Source organism: Pholcus phalangioides, unplaced genomic scaffold, assembly GCF_987345545.1.
Source record: "Pholcus phalangioides strain wild (caught in Gottingen) unplaced genomic scaffold, Ppha-v1.0 ptg000017l_1, whole genome shotgun sequence".
Classification (NCBI taxonomy): domain Eukaryota; kingdom Metazoa; phylum Arthropoda; class Arachnida; order Araneae; family Pholcidae; genus Pholcus; species Pholcus phalangioides.
The window spans coordinates 18159943-18176447 of NW_028301610.1; the positions used below are offsets into that span (position 1 = coordinate 18159943).

The 16505-nt window shown below is 40.0% G+C and overlaps 1 protein-coding gene across 1 annotated transcript in view; it reads right to left on the reverse strand.

Moving 5' to 3' along the window:
* Nucleotides 1-16505, reverse strand: part of LOC149072475 (uncharacterized) — a 55678-nt gene that overhangs the window by 34471 nt on the left and 4702 nt on the right. The window lies entirely within an intron of this gene.

Consider the following 16505-nt stretch of genomic DNA (forward strand, 5'->3'; position numbering starts at 1 on the left):
TGACCCGCGGCACATTTACAAACCAATTAAGTGAGGTGGTGCACTTCTCTTTCAAACCGAGCACAACGCAGGTCTATCGCCATCTACGGGTGATTTACTACCTAGTGAGTTGTGCCGGAAGTGTAAATGTGTGTGCGTATGTAGCGTTGTTTGATTTTTCAGTGCTGCCATCTATTTTTCAGAAGTGAAGTGAGTAATGTGTTATGATTGAATAACATTTGTACTGTTTGTAGGTCTGTTGCTCTCTGTAACGAGACTTTTTAAAGGGAAGAACGGCTCGCATTCGCGCCTTGAAGTTGGGAACCACGAAAAACACACTTCACCACTGTGGGGTTCTAACCTGGGACCTCGCGACGCGAGTCCGTCACTATGACCACTCGACCATCACAGCGGCTGTGGTGGTGGCCTGTTCCATATCACTCAAGTGTCTCACTGCGTGTTTTTACTTCACTAGTGACCCATTACACTTCTCGAGATCATATAAGTGACCCCACGGCATTTTCCCAGACCACTTGAGTGACACGCAACACATTCCAAAACCAATTATGTGGTCTGTGGCAAATTTATACAGTGCGTCGTAAAATAAAATAAATAATAAAGTTCTTTACGGTTTCCCTGTTTTATAACTTTTTAAGTTGTTGCCTTGTCTATTCTACGGCGAAAAAAAAAATTTTCATGTTCCTGTGTGCAATTTTATGTGCCGCGGGCTACTCAAGTGATCTTTAAATACACCGCCGGTCACTTAAATGATCTGGGACTGTACAGTCACTCAAGTGATGTGAAACTAGGGGCACAGTGGGTCACTTAATTAAGTGATCAGTAAATGTGCTACGGTTCTCTTAAATAATTTGGAAATGTGCCGCTTAACTCATTTTGACAGAATTAGATTTGCGGTCGCGGGCCACACATCAGATGACTCAGAGGGCCAGATTCAGCTCGCGGGTCATGGGTTGAGCATGTATATGAATTAAATCATGGTTTTCCAACACGGAAATCTCACCCGAGCCATGAAGCCGAGAAGAGTTGACGTGGTGCAGGACCTGGTCTGGTCACGGTAAACGACAAAGGGCTAGCTTGAGCACCGTTTTTTCTTAATGTGTTTTATTGTCGTTCATGTAATACTGTACATTGTAATTTTTATATGCATAATAAAGCACCCGACACTGCCGAGCACCTCATCCGGGGGCAATGGGTAAAATAGACAATGGTCGATAGAGCCTAGGTGATGCACGGTATATGAAATAACATGGTATTCGGAGGAACCCAAAGATCCGTGAGGGTGCTTTTCATTGTTAAAAAAACTCATCAAAAGCTGTATAATTTTATTTTAATCGCATGTTTCTCAATCGTATTTCTTGTGTCTGACCAGTGCTGTCTTAACGAAAGCCCCCCATCGTCCCTCCAACGGGCACGGCCTGGCACTTAAGAGAAGAGGAGCCTCACAAAAATGAGATCTTTTTCAAATTTTCGATATTGAGCGTGTGTATTTGCCAGTGAGGGCCTCTGAAAAATCATTTGGCCCAAGGGCCCTTTTGAAACGACCCTGGCAATGTAATGTACAGGGTGCATAGGTAACAAGACGTATGGTATTTTACTGGCAAACCACGTTCACCCTACAGCAGCATAACTCAACCGGTGCTCGGCGGAAGCTCGAGGAAAGTAAAAAAAAAAAAGTAAATTTGAAAAAATATCTATAAATATTTGAACATTAAAAGCAGAGCCCTTGTCTTAAAAGAATGACCTAAAGACGAAACGTAGTAGCTAATAACTTATCAGCAACGACGTTTCATCTTTAGGCCATAAAAACCAGAGCCCTACTTATGAGAAATTGGATACACACACGCCACACAAAAATCATTGTGCTTGTTTTCGTGAAACTCAAGTGCTAAATTCCATCTTTCAACTATTCAGATCCTTATGGCGGCATTAAAATATCCTGCCAACCAATCAAAAATCAATCGAATCCGAATATTAACGTTACTGAAATAGGGAAAAAATTGCGTAAAGAATATTCTATGCATTTTGTTTGAAATTAAATTTTTTTGGCCACTCTTTTACAAATTTCTTCATGGCCCCCTTATCAGCAGCCATGGCTCCCCTTTCGTGATATTTTCCTCCATGGGGGCCCCCTGGAATATCCTGGGGCCCCCGGTTGAGAACCGCTGCTCTAAACTGTCATCACCATCTAATTTCTGAATCATCCTTTTTCATATATATATATATATATATGCACAAGTCCTTCAGGCAACACCAGCCCAATGTTACATTTTTATGGTGTCCAAACAGACTAGCATCAAAACACAAACACAGAATAAAAAGCGTCTAGATGGCCGAAAGGTTCACAGAAGAATAGTTCACTGGACCTGTGTGTGCCGAAAACCTAAGTAGTAAACAAAAGGTGGTAGCCGATAAATGGTTGTACACGAAGATGTGAAGTTTTTCTGTAAAAAAAGAAACTATATCGAAAAGGATTGTATATGGATTAGAGGAGAAAGAAACGTCCGCATACAGTCATTTCATTTAATCCATGACATCGTTGAGTGTTCTCATACCAATTTGTGTAGTCAATGATAATTGTATCTCATCCTTTCTCCTTGTACTTCAACAAACTCAACTGGAAGCAGATCACCAATATAGCTTTGCCGTCCATGACTTAATTTCGGTAAGTGCTATCTTAGCTTCTCTACTCTATAGCAGTGTTTCTCAACCGAAGCCCGCGGCCCAATAACGGGCACCGACATCATTCATACTGGGCCGCGAGTAATTTCGCCGTTCAAGTTTTTCCATTTACTCCCCATTAGTCGTGTGTATGACTGAGCCTAACCGTTTCCTCGGATATTCTAGAGGCCTAAAGCTTTTACGACTATCATCGATGGAAACAAGGCCAGATATCAGAATTTAGATACAGTAGAATCTCGATTATCCAGGAGGTGGATTTTCCGTGATTTATTTTTACACTATTATAATAGAACTATTTTTACGTAAAAAGCGGTCTCTAGTAGAGAAACCGAAGATATATCAGAAAAATAAATTATTTTAAGGACAAACATCTATATGAAACCCAAATTTTATTGCTTTACTGGCAGCCAGGACCTTCGACTTGCAACTTGCAGGGGCCTTAGGAAAAGTGAGCATTTAGAGCCCTCCGCCCAAACAGGTCAAAAGTATTTGGCTTCTAAGGGAATGAAGTAAATGCTATCTAAATTTAATGTCGAAAATTATAAAGGCTCCAACAAATGCCATATTCGAAATTGAACATTTTAAATGTGATTGTTTGACATGAAGAACATTAGAGAAAACAATGAATATTTATTTTTAACAAACAAAACATATTGATATGCGTTTTATTCAAAATATTTTGTGATTACTGTTATGTTTGGCCAATTTTTGAAAAATAAATGTTAGACAACAGCAAAATTTCTTGAGATCCGAGCGTAGTTTTTGCTCAAGAAAAGTGGTTCAAAATAATGTTTTTTCGACTTTCAGGATTTAATATCACTTGTTCTCGTGTTAGGACGCACGCTGTCATAAAATCAGAAAAATTTGTACTACTCTTAAACTGCAATTTAGCAATTGCGTATATAAAATTTTTAGGCACCAATATACCAATTGTCTAGAACACTCAACGATGTCTTGGATAAAATGAAATGACTGTATGTGGACGTTTCTTTCTCCTCTTATCCATATACCATTCTTTTCGGCAGGCCCTTACCCAGAAATTTCGTTCGGGGGGGGGGGGCGCCACTTACATTTATAGAACAATTGATTTGGCCATCTTTTTAGGCATTTTCTCACATTTCAGGGGGGAAGGCCAGATCCCAATTTCTCCCTCCCCCCCGCTACGGCCTTACTTTTCGGTATCGTCGATTCTTTTATAGAAAAATTTCTCTCACATCGTGTACAACCATTTGTTTGCTCCTACCTTTTGTTTACTACTTAGAGGAGGTTTTCGGCCGGTTCAGTGAACTATCCTTCTGTGAACCTTTTGGCCATCCTGACTCTTTTAGGAAGAGTGAAGGAGTGCCATACCCATATATCGCAAAGGATGATTCAGAAATCAGATGGTGGTGATAACAGTGTCGAGAATGTTCTCACGCCTCCTTATTTCGAGGGGTCTACCAACTGTCTGGCCCGCAGACAGTATATATATATGTTCACTAATAGCGGCAATATATATATGTCCACTAATAACATTTTCTTTCCTTGTCGCCACTTGAACTACAGTGACAATAGTAACACTCAGTATAGGACGTGGTATAGGGGGAAAAAGCCTTCAGTGTCTTTTTGTGGTGCCCTTTTCTTCTGACGCCCTAAGCATCAGCTTATTTTGTTGAATGGAAATAGGACCCTGCCTAAACACGTTTCCATTTCCTCTATAATGGTCATAAAAATCGTACTCCTGAGAAAAATACCCTACTTTTTGGATCCCTCAGTTTCCTGAAAAATATGGGATCCAAAATCAATTTTTTTAAAGCAAAATTAGTATTTTACGGAAAAAAAATTAAATTTTAAAACAAATTCATATATTTTTTTTATACAAAAATTGCCACGTTTTCAAGACAAATAAGTTCAATTGGTCGAATGGTCGACGCATTTCGGCTCTTCAATGGAGAGCCGTCATCAGGACCTCGTGGTCAGAATTCACACGAATCAGTCGTGGAGGGGTGATGTTTATGTCTGGTCGTCCGGAGAGTTCGCCTTTGTATTTGCTGCGTCCGAGTGGTCTTTGCAAAAGATAGCTCCCCAATTCGCATCCAAAGTGTTGAAAGTTTTGTCACGACTGAGGTTAATAAATCCTGTCCAAGCTATCGAAATAGCGTTTGTTTTTAAAAAAGCAACACACAATTCTGAATTGAATTTTCTCGAGGGATACTTCATCAGAACATGCCAGAATTTCCTCGTTAATGATGGAAGAAACACGCCACCTATTTCGTCAGCTTGGATAGGATTTATTAACCTCAGTCGTGACAAAACTTTCAACACTTTGCAACAGAAAATAAGTTGTCCTGCGTGGGATATTACCTGTGATGGATGGAAAGATCCCGTACTAGTCACATTATTTTCCGAAAGGTGGTTATACTCAGTCAGGGTGCCCTTTTACCACACGCCGGACCCGGGGCGAGAGAGAGAGGCATTCCCCCTCACCACCTTTTTCTCTAAATTTTCGGTTGTGTGGAGGCTTTCTTGATACAGTGGGTGCATCAATAGCACAGGGGATTCAGACACGTTTTACATTTTTGCTACTCGCCAGAGGCCAAGCCGCATAACTTCAAAGTAGGAAAATCTGTTGAGTGATTGGGAATTTCCGATATTTATGACCGACCAGCCGCTAATCACCTAAAAAAATCTCTAGCAGTCCAATTATAATGATGGAGGACGTATTAACCTGTTCTCAGAAATGAACGAAGTCATTGACATATGCATGGCAAGTGAAGCGACTAATCAGTGAAGTACCAGCTGAATATATTGTGTTTTGAATCGGTCATAAAGGTGCACATGACTTTGTGATGTACCGTACAGTTTTCTTTGCATGCAGTGGATTACGTTGCGAGTTTCCATTTTGTGAATTTTTTCCAGTGTTGTATTGTTCATTTATTCAAATGATAGGTTAACAAATAAAAATTTTTGTTACGAAATTGGAGAAAAAATTTCAAATTAGAGTAGAAAAATCGCTTGAAATTTATAAACTTACACAATTTATATGAGCATCTATCGTGAATACACTTAAAGGAGTGTTTCGCCTAAAATTGAACAATCTCCTGCTCTTCAGCTGATTTTTATGGTGAATTACGATGTAGAATTTTTTTATATCATTACTTTTTTCTAGCTAAGATAAAATACAAAATTCGGTCATCAAATATAGTTTACACTAAATTATTAACAAAACGTGCTAATAAATAAGTGTTACGTCGATGTAAGTCAGCACAAATAAATTTTAATGTATGGCGAGATTCTCATTTCCCGCTGCGAATGAAAACTGCAAAATTATTCTATGAAATTCAATATTAAGACCTTCCGATTAATTTTGTGATCAATTATATTTTCCAATGATGATGTTTGCAGTTGCTGATGAAACGTTTCGTTCATACGTAACTATTGTGACTTCTGTGCGTTATTAATACATCACCGAAACGGAAAAACGTTCTAACAGTCCGTTACGACCGTAACATAAATTGATAAAAGGGTTTTAAATTAATTAATTTCTTAAAAGTGTTTAAATTAATTAATTTCTTAAAAGTGTTTAAATTAATTAATTTCTTAAAAGTGTTTAAATTAATTGATCAATTTGTTTGTGTGAATGGTTTTAATCAATTAATTTGCACTGAATTAAAAAATAATTGGTTGTTTATTAATTATTTATTACCTTATGAACGAGTAAATTATTGCAGACCGGGCCGTAGACTCATGGAAATTTGCTTCATCGGGTCGCGGTTTGAAAAAGGTTTAGAAAAACTGTTTTATATAGGAGAGGGATTATGTCTAGGCCTTCTCATCTCTCACTACTTTCTTGGGATGGATGCCATGCCCGCCCGCTTTCCTCAAGGGTAGTGCTGACAAGGCTCTAGCAGCAGAGGGCTAAGAAGGGTGAAGGGGATACGAATTGTATTATTGTGTTTTATTTTTTACATCATAAATTTATTGAACGGGGGAAGGCAAATTTTTAATCTAGAAAAACCCACCAAAAATCCCAGCTTGTGAGTCACCAACTTTTAAATTTTTTCGCTGATTTAAAATGATGAGTGACCACAGATCAGTGCTGTCTTAACGCATGGGCCCAATCGGGCACGGCCCGAGAGCCTATTTCCCCTCTTTACCTATCATTCAACTTTACGAGGGGGGTGCCAAAATGCGTGCTTGCCCCGTGCTGACCAAGTACCTATCTAGTTGCGGCCTTCTTAGTATAGGTTAGTTTTAGTCGTTCCAAACATTTGGAAGCCCGTGGCCTGGTAAATATCTTTTGTGTAAGTGAAAGGCCCGGCTTCGCAATGCAAATATAATCCAATGATAGGCATTTTTAAGGCAAATCTAATGGTACTACCAGGGCATCACAACTAAGGGGAGCAGGCTGGTCTGGTGCGCCAGGCCAGAGGGGGCACAAATTTTACCACCTAACCCCTTCAGTATTATAAAGGGGCTCCAAAATATCCGGGGAGCGTGCTTGCCCCGGCTGACCAAGCGTCTAGTTACGGCCCTGGGTACTACTCTGGTTTAAATAGCTTTCCCGGTCTGGACACGAGTCCCGCTTCCGTAGCAAAATTGTTTAGCGCTTTATCTCGGTCCCGCCCCTTCACAAGGGCAATGGCTGAAATTGGCTAAATCCGATAGAGCCTAGTCCGCGTGTTCTTATTGAAAGAAATAAAGTAAGTACCGAGACAACGAGGTTCAAGGCACAAAGAAAGTGTTCATATCGAAACTTGCGGCCTTGTCCACGACACACAGCCTACCACAATGTGGACTACGACGCGTCGTATAAACGAGGTTTCGTTATATTGAAACAGACACCCCCCCCCCCCCCAACATTTTGAATAACTTTACGACTATGATTGACAGGGCTCCAGCCCTGGGGCACGAGACAATTACCATCAATTTTTGTGTTTTCATGTTATGAGTTCGCTATGAAAGGGCCCCGTGAAAAGTCTGGCTCGGTGCCCTGCTCCAGGATGTGAGACCATGAATTTGCGGGGCTGACAGAGCTCCAGCCAGTGCTGTCTTGACGCATTGGCCCACCCGGGCACGACCCTAAGAACGAGTAGTGCTGATCAAGTATTACGTAAGCAAATGTTTAGCCATTTTTGACCCCCCCCCTTGTCTACAAAATTTCATCAGCTCTGCCCCTATGAATCCTAACGCATATTGATGGGATCAGAGACGTACACGGGGTGGGGGGCCCTCGTGCCCCCTTCTCACGATCAAAAATTCATTTTTTTTAATGCAAAAAAATATATTTTTTTAAACTTGAAATTTCGGAAGAGAGGAGACAATACCTTTTGAAGGGTAAGAACTTAAAATTTATCCTTAATAAATTCATTGCGACCCACCCTCTAAGCCATGTAATGATAAATCGCATAAAAGCCCTTGGGCCACGGACCAAATATGGCCCTGGGGGTTGTCTGATGCGGCCTGCCCTCCTCAAACCTAATTTTGTAAAAATGAACTAAGCGGCACATTTACAGATCGCTTAAGTGTCCCGTAGTACAATTCCAGAACATTTAAGCGGCCCGTGGCACATTTTCACATCACTTAAATGACCCGGGATACAGTTCCAGAACACTTAAGCGATCCATGACACATTCAGAAATCCCTTGAGTGACATGGTTTTAGAGCACTCGAGTTACCCGCGTCACATTCTCAGATTATTTAAGTGAGTGATCTGCGGCATATAATTACGGATCACTTGAGTGATGCGTTTGTGGGGGCACAGTTCCAGAGCACTTAAGCGGCCCGGACACATTTCCAGATCACTTGGATCCGCGAAACATTTAGATATAACTAAAGTGACTCTGTAGGGCACCGCAAACTATCGAAAGGTTTTTCTCGTTTTTAGCGCACCAAGTAAGATGAAAATATTTACATTAAAAATACTGTCAAATCCCGTTTTAACCAATACCGATATAGCGAAAATCTCGTTTTAACGAACACGTTTCTAATCCCCCCCAGGTAAGTTTACATGTCCACAACACACGTGCGTACTCATATTGTCGGATTCATGTTGCTCACCGAATAAGGTGCTAAGCGAGATGCCACGGGTGCTCCCTAATGGTATATATTCCCCCACACAATACTTCTATTTTGTATATTTTCATTAAATCCGCCGGAGCGAGTGAACTCAACCCAATAAAACTGATGCTGGCTTCTGGTCCGCAAGTTATCAAACCCATTTGCTCACTAATAAGGTGTTAAGCGAGATGACTCGCTCCGATGGATATATATAGTATATATTATTTCACAATAAGATTCTCATTTCTTTTTGTATCCTGTGTATATAATATGGCAAGTGTAAGATAACAGATGAGATGGCTGGGGGGGGGGGGCTCAATTGCTTTTAAAACATACCTCCATCCTAATATGTGTACATTCATCTTAACTAAACCCCGAAACTTCTCCAACTCCTAATCCCATCTCGTCTGTAATCACCACAAAATTTGTTAATCGCGACAGTACCCAATTGTCCGGGGAAAATATGTTGTAAAAAAGTTTGTATGTTTTTTTTTTTTTGACACTAAATAAAGTGCTCCAGACTCTGCCACGAAGCTGGACTGGAAGAGATCTCGGCAACGGGATAAGTCCAGTGGCAAAGTTCTGGCGTTCATTCATTCAGGTAAGTTTACATAAGAACAATGCAAAAAAAAACGAAATTTCGTTATAACGAAGTGATTTCTCCGGTCTATTAGAGTTCGTTATAACGGGATTCGACTGTATTTCATGTTTTCATAAACGGTGAGTGATGACGTAAGCATTATCCAAACTCCCCCTCGTCATCACAAGTAAGCAAATCGCAAACCCCCTCGATAATGGCGTAAGGTGCTCCCATTTCACCACAAACTTTCACGGAGACCTCTCAGAAGATGAGAGAAATCTCGCTAACAAACACGTTTGGCTTTTTCCGCGTGAGTATCACCAATAAAGTAATTTTTGAGTATTAAATAAAAATACTTCATTGAAATAATTAGCGGTTTTCTTTAGTTATTATGTACCTTGAGAATAATTTATTTTAATTCATAAAAAAACGTTTCTATATCTTTAAATTTTAAAAAAAAGTTGTATTTTGCATAGTTTGAAAAAAATTAACATATATAAAGCTGGCAAAATAGCTCGATAGAGTGGCACTTTAAATAAGAAAGTACCCTTGCTGATGTTGCTGAAATGTCCCTGAACAGAAACCAGGACCACATATTTCTTAACATCAGTGGTCTTCAGCCCTCCCTCCGCCATGAGGGTAGGGTTGAAAGGGCTCCAGCCCTGGGGCCCGCGACAATTATCATAATTTTTTTTGGGAGGTTTATGCTATAAATTCACCGTAGAAAAGCCCGTAAAATGTCTGGTTTGGGGGACCCATCAAAGATTCCAGTATAAGGGCTCTGCTACAGGATGTGGTGCCATGAGGGTAGAGCTGACAGGTCCCCAGCTTTGGGCACCGGGATGATTCTCATTATTATATATTTCTCTTTTACCCCTAAAAATGTGCTATACTGGTTCTAAAATTGCAGCCATGATATATGTGAGGGGCACCATGACAGTGCCGTCTTAAGGCATGGGTCCGCAAATGCTGGGGGAACTCATGATGCTGAGATGTAGTTACAGTTCTCGAGAGTATGCATATTAAGTGGTAGGCAGACATATTTCTGGCCGGCCCTGACATCGTGTAGCAGGGCCACTGGATCTTTGGCGGACTTCTATAAGTCAGACTTTTCACGGGCCCTTCTATAGTGAATTTATAGCATTATTGTCCCGGGCCAAAAGACTGGGGCCCTGTCAGCCCTATTCGTGGGAGCCATGTTTCTGTCTAGTTAACGAGAAGGAGGGCTTTCGAAAAATCCATTTGCCCATGGGCTATGATGATCTTAAGACTGCCCTGGACCACAGGGAAGAATCCAGTTGGAAAGTAGGCTTGACAGGCTGTAAAAGAGGCCTGCCTACAGCCGTGAACAAAAATTCAAATGCAAAAAAATAAAAGTGTATAAGTGAAATATGGTGGGAAGAAGTGCGACTTCTTTTAGAATGACATAAAACTGCCTATGAAGCCGTCCTCGACAATTCCGCACAGTGCATTTCCGCACTTGCGAAAACAAAGGTCCTTCTTGTCTTTCTTTTTCTGTTTTTCTTCCTGTCTCTTCCTCCCTACCGTAAACGGACTGAAGTTATAAGGGAGTTGTATCCTCCACTATACAATTGTGCCACTGAAATCATTTTTGACTCGTGCTTTTTCAACTAATTTATCATAATTTTAAACAAATATAAAAAATATGTAAAAAAAACAACCTTTAATGGGTGAATACATCATTATTGTATATGCTAAAATATATATTCAACTCTTGGAACAACATTGACAAGCAGCCGACTCAACACCAAGAAACCTGTGGAAATAACGAGGAAAGGGTTACACATTTTGGGGCAAGGCAAGCCACAGCTCTCCATGGAAGAATTATCAGTGGAGCTGCAGAACAAAGTTTTAGAGGCAGAGCGTGAAAAACTAGTTAAAGTCAAAACCAGTGAAATAGGAATGAGATATAAAGAAGTCGTAGAAGATTTCATGACCCATCTTGCTGTACAGGACAAACTTGAACAGAAGTTGGAAGTGACGAATCAGGAGAGGGGTGTCTCTTCAACAAACTTCTCCCTTCTACGGCCTTCACTTTTCCGGAACTATGACGACAACAAATGTGATCAAACCTACATCATAGTCGAAAGTACAGAACAGTGTATAGACAGAGACTTACCAAAAAATGACAACTCACAAAATAAAGTTTTAGTCCATCCAACAGCAGCAACTCATTCCCCTGCTCAAAATATTGAACAATTCTTGAACCTCTTAGAACCGTTCTTGAGGGAAATGAAGGAAAATCCAGGGACAAAATTGAATTCATACTGCAATTTTTGATAACTATAATCTCACACTCCAACAATTAGCACGCCAAGACTTGCCAGCTAATTGTTGGAGTGTGAGATTATAGTTATCAAAAATTGCAGTATGAATTCAATTTTGTCCCTGGATAGACCCATTTCCTGCGTATTTTGGCATGGAATGAATGCCACAAGTCTGAGAAATGACCTTAGAGAGTTCGGCCAGGCACTCTACGACATGGAAATTGATGTAGCCCTCGTATGCGAAACATGGTTGAAGCCTTCACACACCACTAATATATTTAACTACACCTGCCTCAGAAAAGATAGACTAAGCGAAAGAGGAGGTGGAGTAGCAGTCTTCATCAAAAATGATATACCATTTAAAGAACTTTGATACACCCGACTCCGACTCCATGGAAAATCTGGCAGTTACCATCTTTATTAACAGGCACCCAATATCTCTGTGTGCAATATACAAACCATCTAGAAATAGACTCGACCTGAATCTACTTAACTTTCTGATCAACACCAACAATCCAATTCTACTGGCTGGGGACTGAAACTGCAAAAGTCCTGCCTTCTGCAGTAACAGATAAAATTCCTGTGGTAAAGTTCTGGAAAGATGGTGTAGAAGCAAATGCCTACAAATACACTCTAGTTCCACACCAACCCACCACCCTGGAGGGCGGGGTACACCGGATGTACTTGACTATGGTCTATCTAAAAACTTTCGGAATAATGTTGACTTAGAATCGTTCACTGGCCTCAACTCAACACATAATCCAATCATATTCACAATTGATCTAACAAGGCCTCAAGATGTTCCTTTCTGCCATGCCACTGACTGGAATAAATTCAGAGATCTGCTAAATGTTGACGAAGTTCTCGAGCTCCAGCATGCAAACAAGGAGGAAGTTGAAGCAGCAACGGGCATCTTTTCGGATAGTATTAAATCCGCATTACACAATTCAACTAGAAAAATCAAATACCCGGGAAATAAATTTGGAATCGCTTTTGAGCTAAAGGAAAAAATTAGACTCAAAAATAAAATAAGAAAATCCTGGCAAAGATTTCGTCGTCCTTTGGACAAAGTTGCGCTCAATCGACTGGAAAAGGAAATCATGAAAGAAATCAAAGGACTCGTCAACGAGCGCTTTTCGAACTTCGTTGAAGAGGCCACTGCGAGTGAGGGCTCCCTTTGGAAAGTTTGGAAGATCTGCAAAAAGAAAAGCAAGAAAATTACCAAAATTCAAAACGAACGAGGTGAATTGGTCTTCACTGATGCTGAGATAGCGGAAGTGCTTGCCGAAACTTATGAGGGTCAATTCAAACCTAACACGAATCAACCGATTGGCACTCAGCGCGAACACCTGAATATAACTGAGGAATTTCTCAACAGACCACGTCATCAGAGTCTTAGTGGGTTTCAAGATTCAGAACTAACAATTATGGAGGAAGTTAGAGAACTTATTAACAAGCTCTCGATCAAGAAAGCCTCTGGCCTGGACGGGATCTCCAATCTTGCTCTCAAAAATCTGCCCCTATCTGCCCTTATGACTCTCACCAACATTTTTAATAGCTTGTTAAAAACTTGTCACTTACCGAAAATTTGGAAACTTTCAGTAATCAAACCTATCCACAAATCTGGCTCTAACGCTCTCATAGCCAAAAATTTCCGACCGATCAGCCTTCTGAGCAATATATCTAAGCTGTTTGAACGTATCCTTCTTAAACGATTCAATAACTATCTCGAATCTTCTAGTTTTCTTCGTCCTGAGCAGCATGGATTCAGAAGAAATCACTCCTGTGTCACACAGCTGCATCGAGTTGTGGAATTCGCAATACAAGCCTTCAACCACAAGGAATTCACCTGCGCAATGTGCTTGGACATTAGCAAGGCGTTTGACAAAACGAATCATGTAACTCTGTTGGCCAAGCTTGTTGAATACGGTTTCCCTGACCACTACGTGTTGTTCTTCAACAGCTATCTTAAAGACAGGCATTTTCTGGTAATAAATGGAAATGCTTGTTCTTCTGTTCGTCCAATAAGAGCCTCGGTTCCCCAAGGATCAGTTCTTGGGCCACAGCTCTTCTCCATCTACATCAATGACTTCCCTGCCCCCCAAATGGGCATACTGGGACTCTTTGCGGATGATGCAATTATTATCACCAACAACAGAAAATCTGATAAATGCAGAGAGAATCTTCAGGAGACTCTGGAGGAGGTTGAAGACTGGTGTGAAGATAATGCTGTTGAGCTTAATCATGCCAAGTGTCAGTTCATCTGGCTAACAAGAAAAACCAAATTCACTAGATCCACCAATCTACCTGGGAAGAGAAGCCATAAGACCAGTGAAGGAAGTGAAATATTTGGGATGCATTCTAAACCAATCATTATCCTTCGTTCCTCAAATAAATCACGTAAGAACTAAGGCTACCCAAACCATGGGAATGATGTCACGCATTACATTTCCAAGTGCAAGACTAACTCGTAAAAACAAAGTCATATTGTTTAAAACAATCATTAGACCTATCATGACCTACCCCGCCCCAGTATGGGCTCATGTTTCAAAAACCAACATGCAGCGTCTGCAAAGTCAACAGAATAAAATACTGAGAACTCTTGTGCGTGCCCCAAAGTACATCAGAGGGGCTGACATTAGAAAAGACCTGAAGATTCCAACTATCCTCAGCTACATCCAACAAATCTCAGAGGATCACTTTGAAAGGATGAGGAACTCAGAATACGAGCATCTGAGAGAGCTGGTCGATTACAACCCACGTCAAAGACTACAATTTCTCAGGCCTCAAAACGTGCTGCACGTGCTATGGTCGGTGCGTTAGGGTCTGAACTACTGAGCTGTATAATCTTTGTCTATCATAATATTTTTGTACTTTTAATTTGTTATCGAAATTATCGATCAACTCTATTGCATAGAGTAACACTGTGGTCAAATGTACATGAGTGATGTCGCAATGTACCAATTTGTATAATTTCGGCTAACACACTTGTTTTTCTATTACTTCTTTTGTATGTTCGATTTATTTTTTATTATTTTCTCTTTAATGCATTATGTAGCATTTTGGTATTTTATTGAATTGTACATAAGTGATTTCATTTTTGTATCCATTATAATACTTGTATTTATCGCATAATTTTTTTTAATTACTATTGATTTTGCTGATCAACTCTATTGCATAGAGTAACATTTTGATGAAGTGTGGCTGATCTTTGTGTTTTGTACTATTCTGATGGTAGCATGTATCGGACTGTGTTTATACGGTTTTTTTTTCTATTAACTTACAAGCACTTCACATCTACACAAACACGCACAAACTTGTCTATAACCCCCTTCATAGCTAGCAAGAGCAGTTTGTAAATCGCCAGGCAGCCCCTTCGGGCTGAGCAGCGACGAGAAAAATTAAATTCTGTCTGTCTGTCTTTAATTTTTACCCTAGATCAGAACAACACACAGAAAAAACTCCAAATCACAACTCTTCCTTCTGAAACTTGCACAGTAGGTGCAGTAAAATATCTTACCCTTTTTTTAATGTTAAATTTTAAATAATGTTAAATTTTGTTTGAATTGCTCATTCTACCATTTCAGTCGCACCAAGGTCATTTTCTGCATGCGAGAGGTAATTAGACCGGGACCTACAATTTGTTGCCGATTCCGAACGGAAGCTTTAAACATTTTGCCTTTTTTATACTCATTGAGAGGTTTGTACGCTAACCCCTCGGTGTGGGACTCCTTGTGGTAGCAATCGTTTTCTCTGGTCATGTTGTCACCGTTTCTATTGTACCCCGCGTCAGTTAAGTTTTTGATAAGTATGAATCGGGTATCGAACACATGCGAAATATTTAAACGTCCTTCGGCAGTTTGGGTGAATATCATATAGACCCCTGGGCTACTACGTCCTGTTTGAATTGCCTATAGTCTAATGTTAAACTCCTCTTGAATTATTTTCAATTTTTTTTTTTTTGAAACTTACGAAATAAATTTTTCAAAAATTTTAAAAAAAAACCGATTTTTTCCCTAAAAATTTCAGTTAGTACACAGTACAGTTGAATCACGATACAACGAACTTCGACACGAAAAAAATATATTGTTGTAGAGTAGAGGGATTACCGTTATATTGAGAGGCAGCAGTTTAAAATTAGGCTATAGGTTCAAATACGACTCGAAAATATGAAGAGGGATTTAGCGTTATGTCGAGTATCGTTGCGTTGAAGTGAAATTCTACTGGAACTAATCAGAATTTCTAATAATTGAATCGAATGATTTTACATTATATTCGAAAACTAAATTTTCTAAACTTCCTATCACATACAACGCTTAAAGACAAATATCCAAGGTAATGAAAGAACTTACGTGTTTCGGCACAACTAGCAGCCGTTATCAAGAGTTATTACTAGAATTTTTAATTGGCAATCTTTAACTTGTGCAGTGAAACGTCCGAAATGGTCAAACAACGGTAACCAGGACAGCAGAAAAGCGGAAGGTTCTTTATTACTGTGAATGCACTTGTGTTTGAGCAGTGTTGTTAATTAATTTTCATTAAATTTGTAAATGACAAGTTTTTTTTTATGTTGTACAGATTGGGAAATACATTAATTTCTTTACATTAAAAATTATTTTTCGCCGTACAACATGATGCCCCGTCACTACTATTCCCTTACTTTTATACCAATAGTTCCAAAACCTTCATGCTTCAGGTACCCTTAAAAATGTGTAAGAGGCATGCACAACACTAGAAGTGTGAGAAAGATATGCGCATACTACAAATTGTTGGTAAGAGGATTGAGCACGATTAGCATTGGTCGGAGATAGGCTTGAAAGTCGGGGAGGGGGCATGATGATATCAGTTCATATATACGCATATACACTGGATCAGTCGGCTCCACGTTTGACGCTGGGGGAGGGGGGGAAATGCCCCCA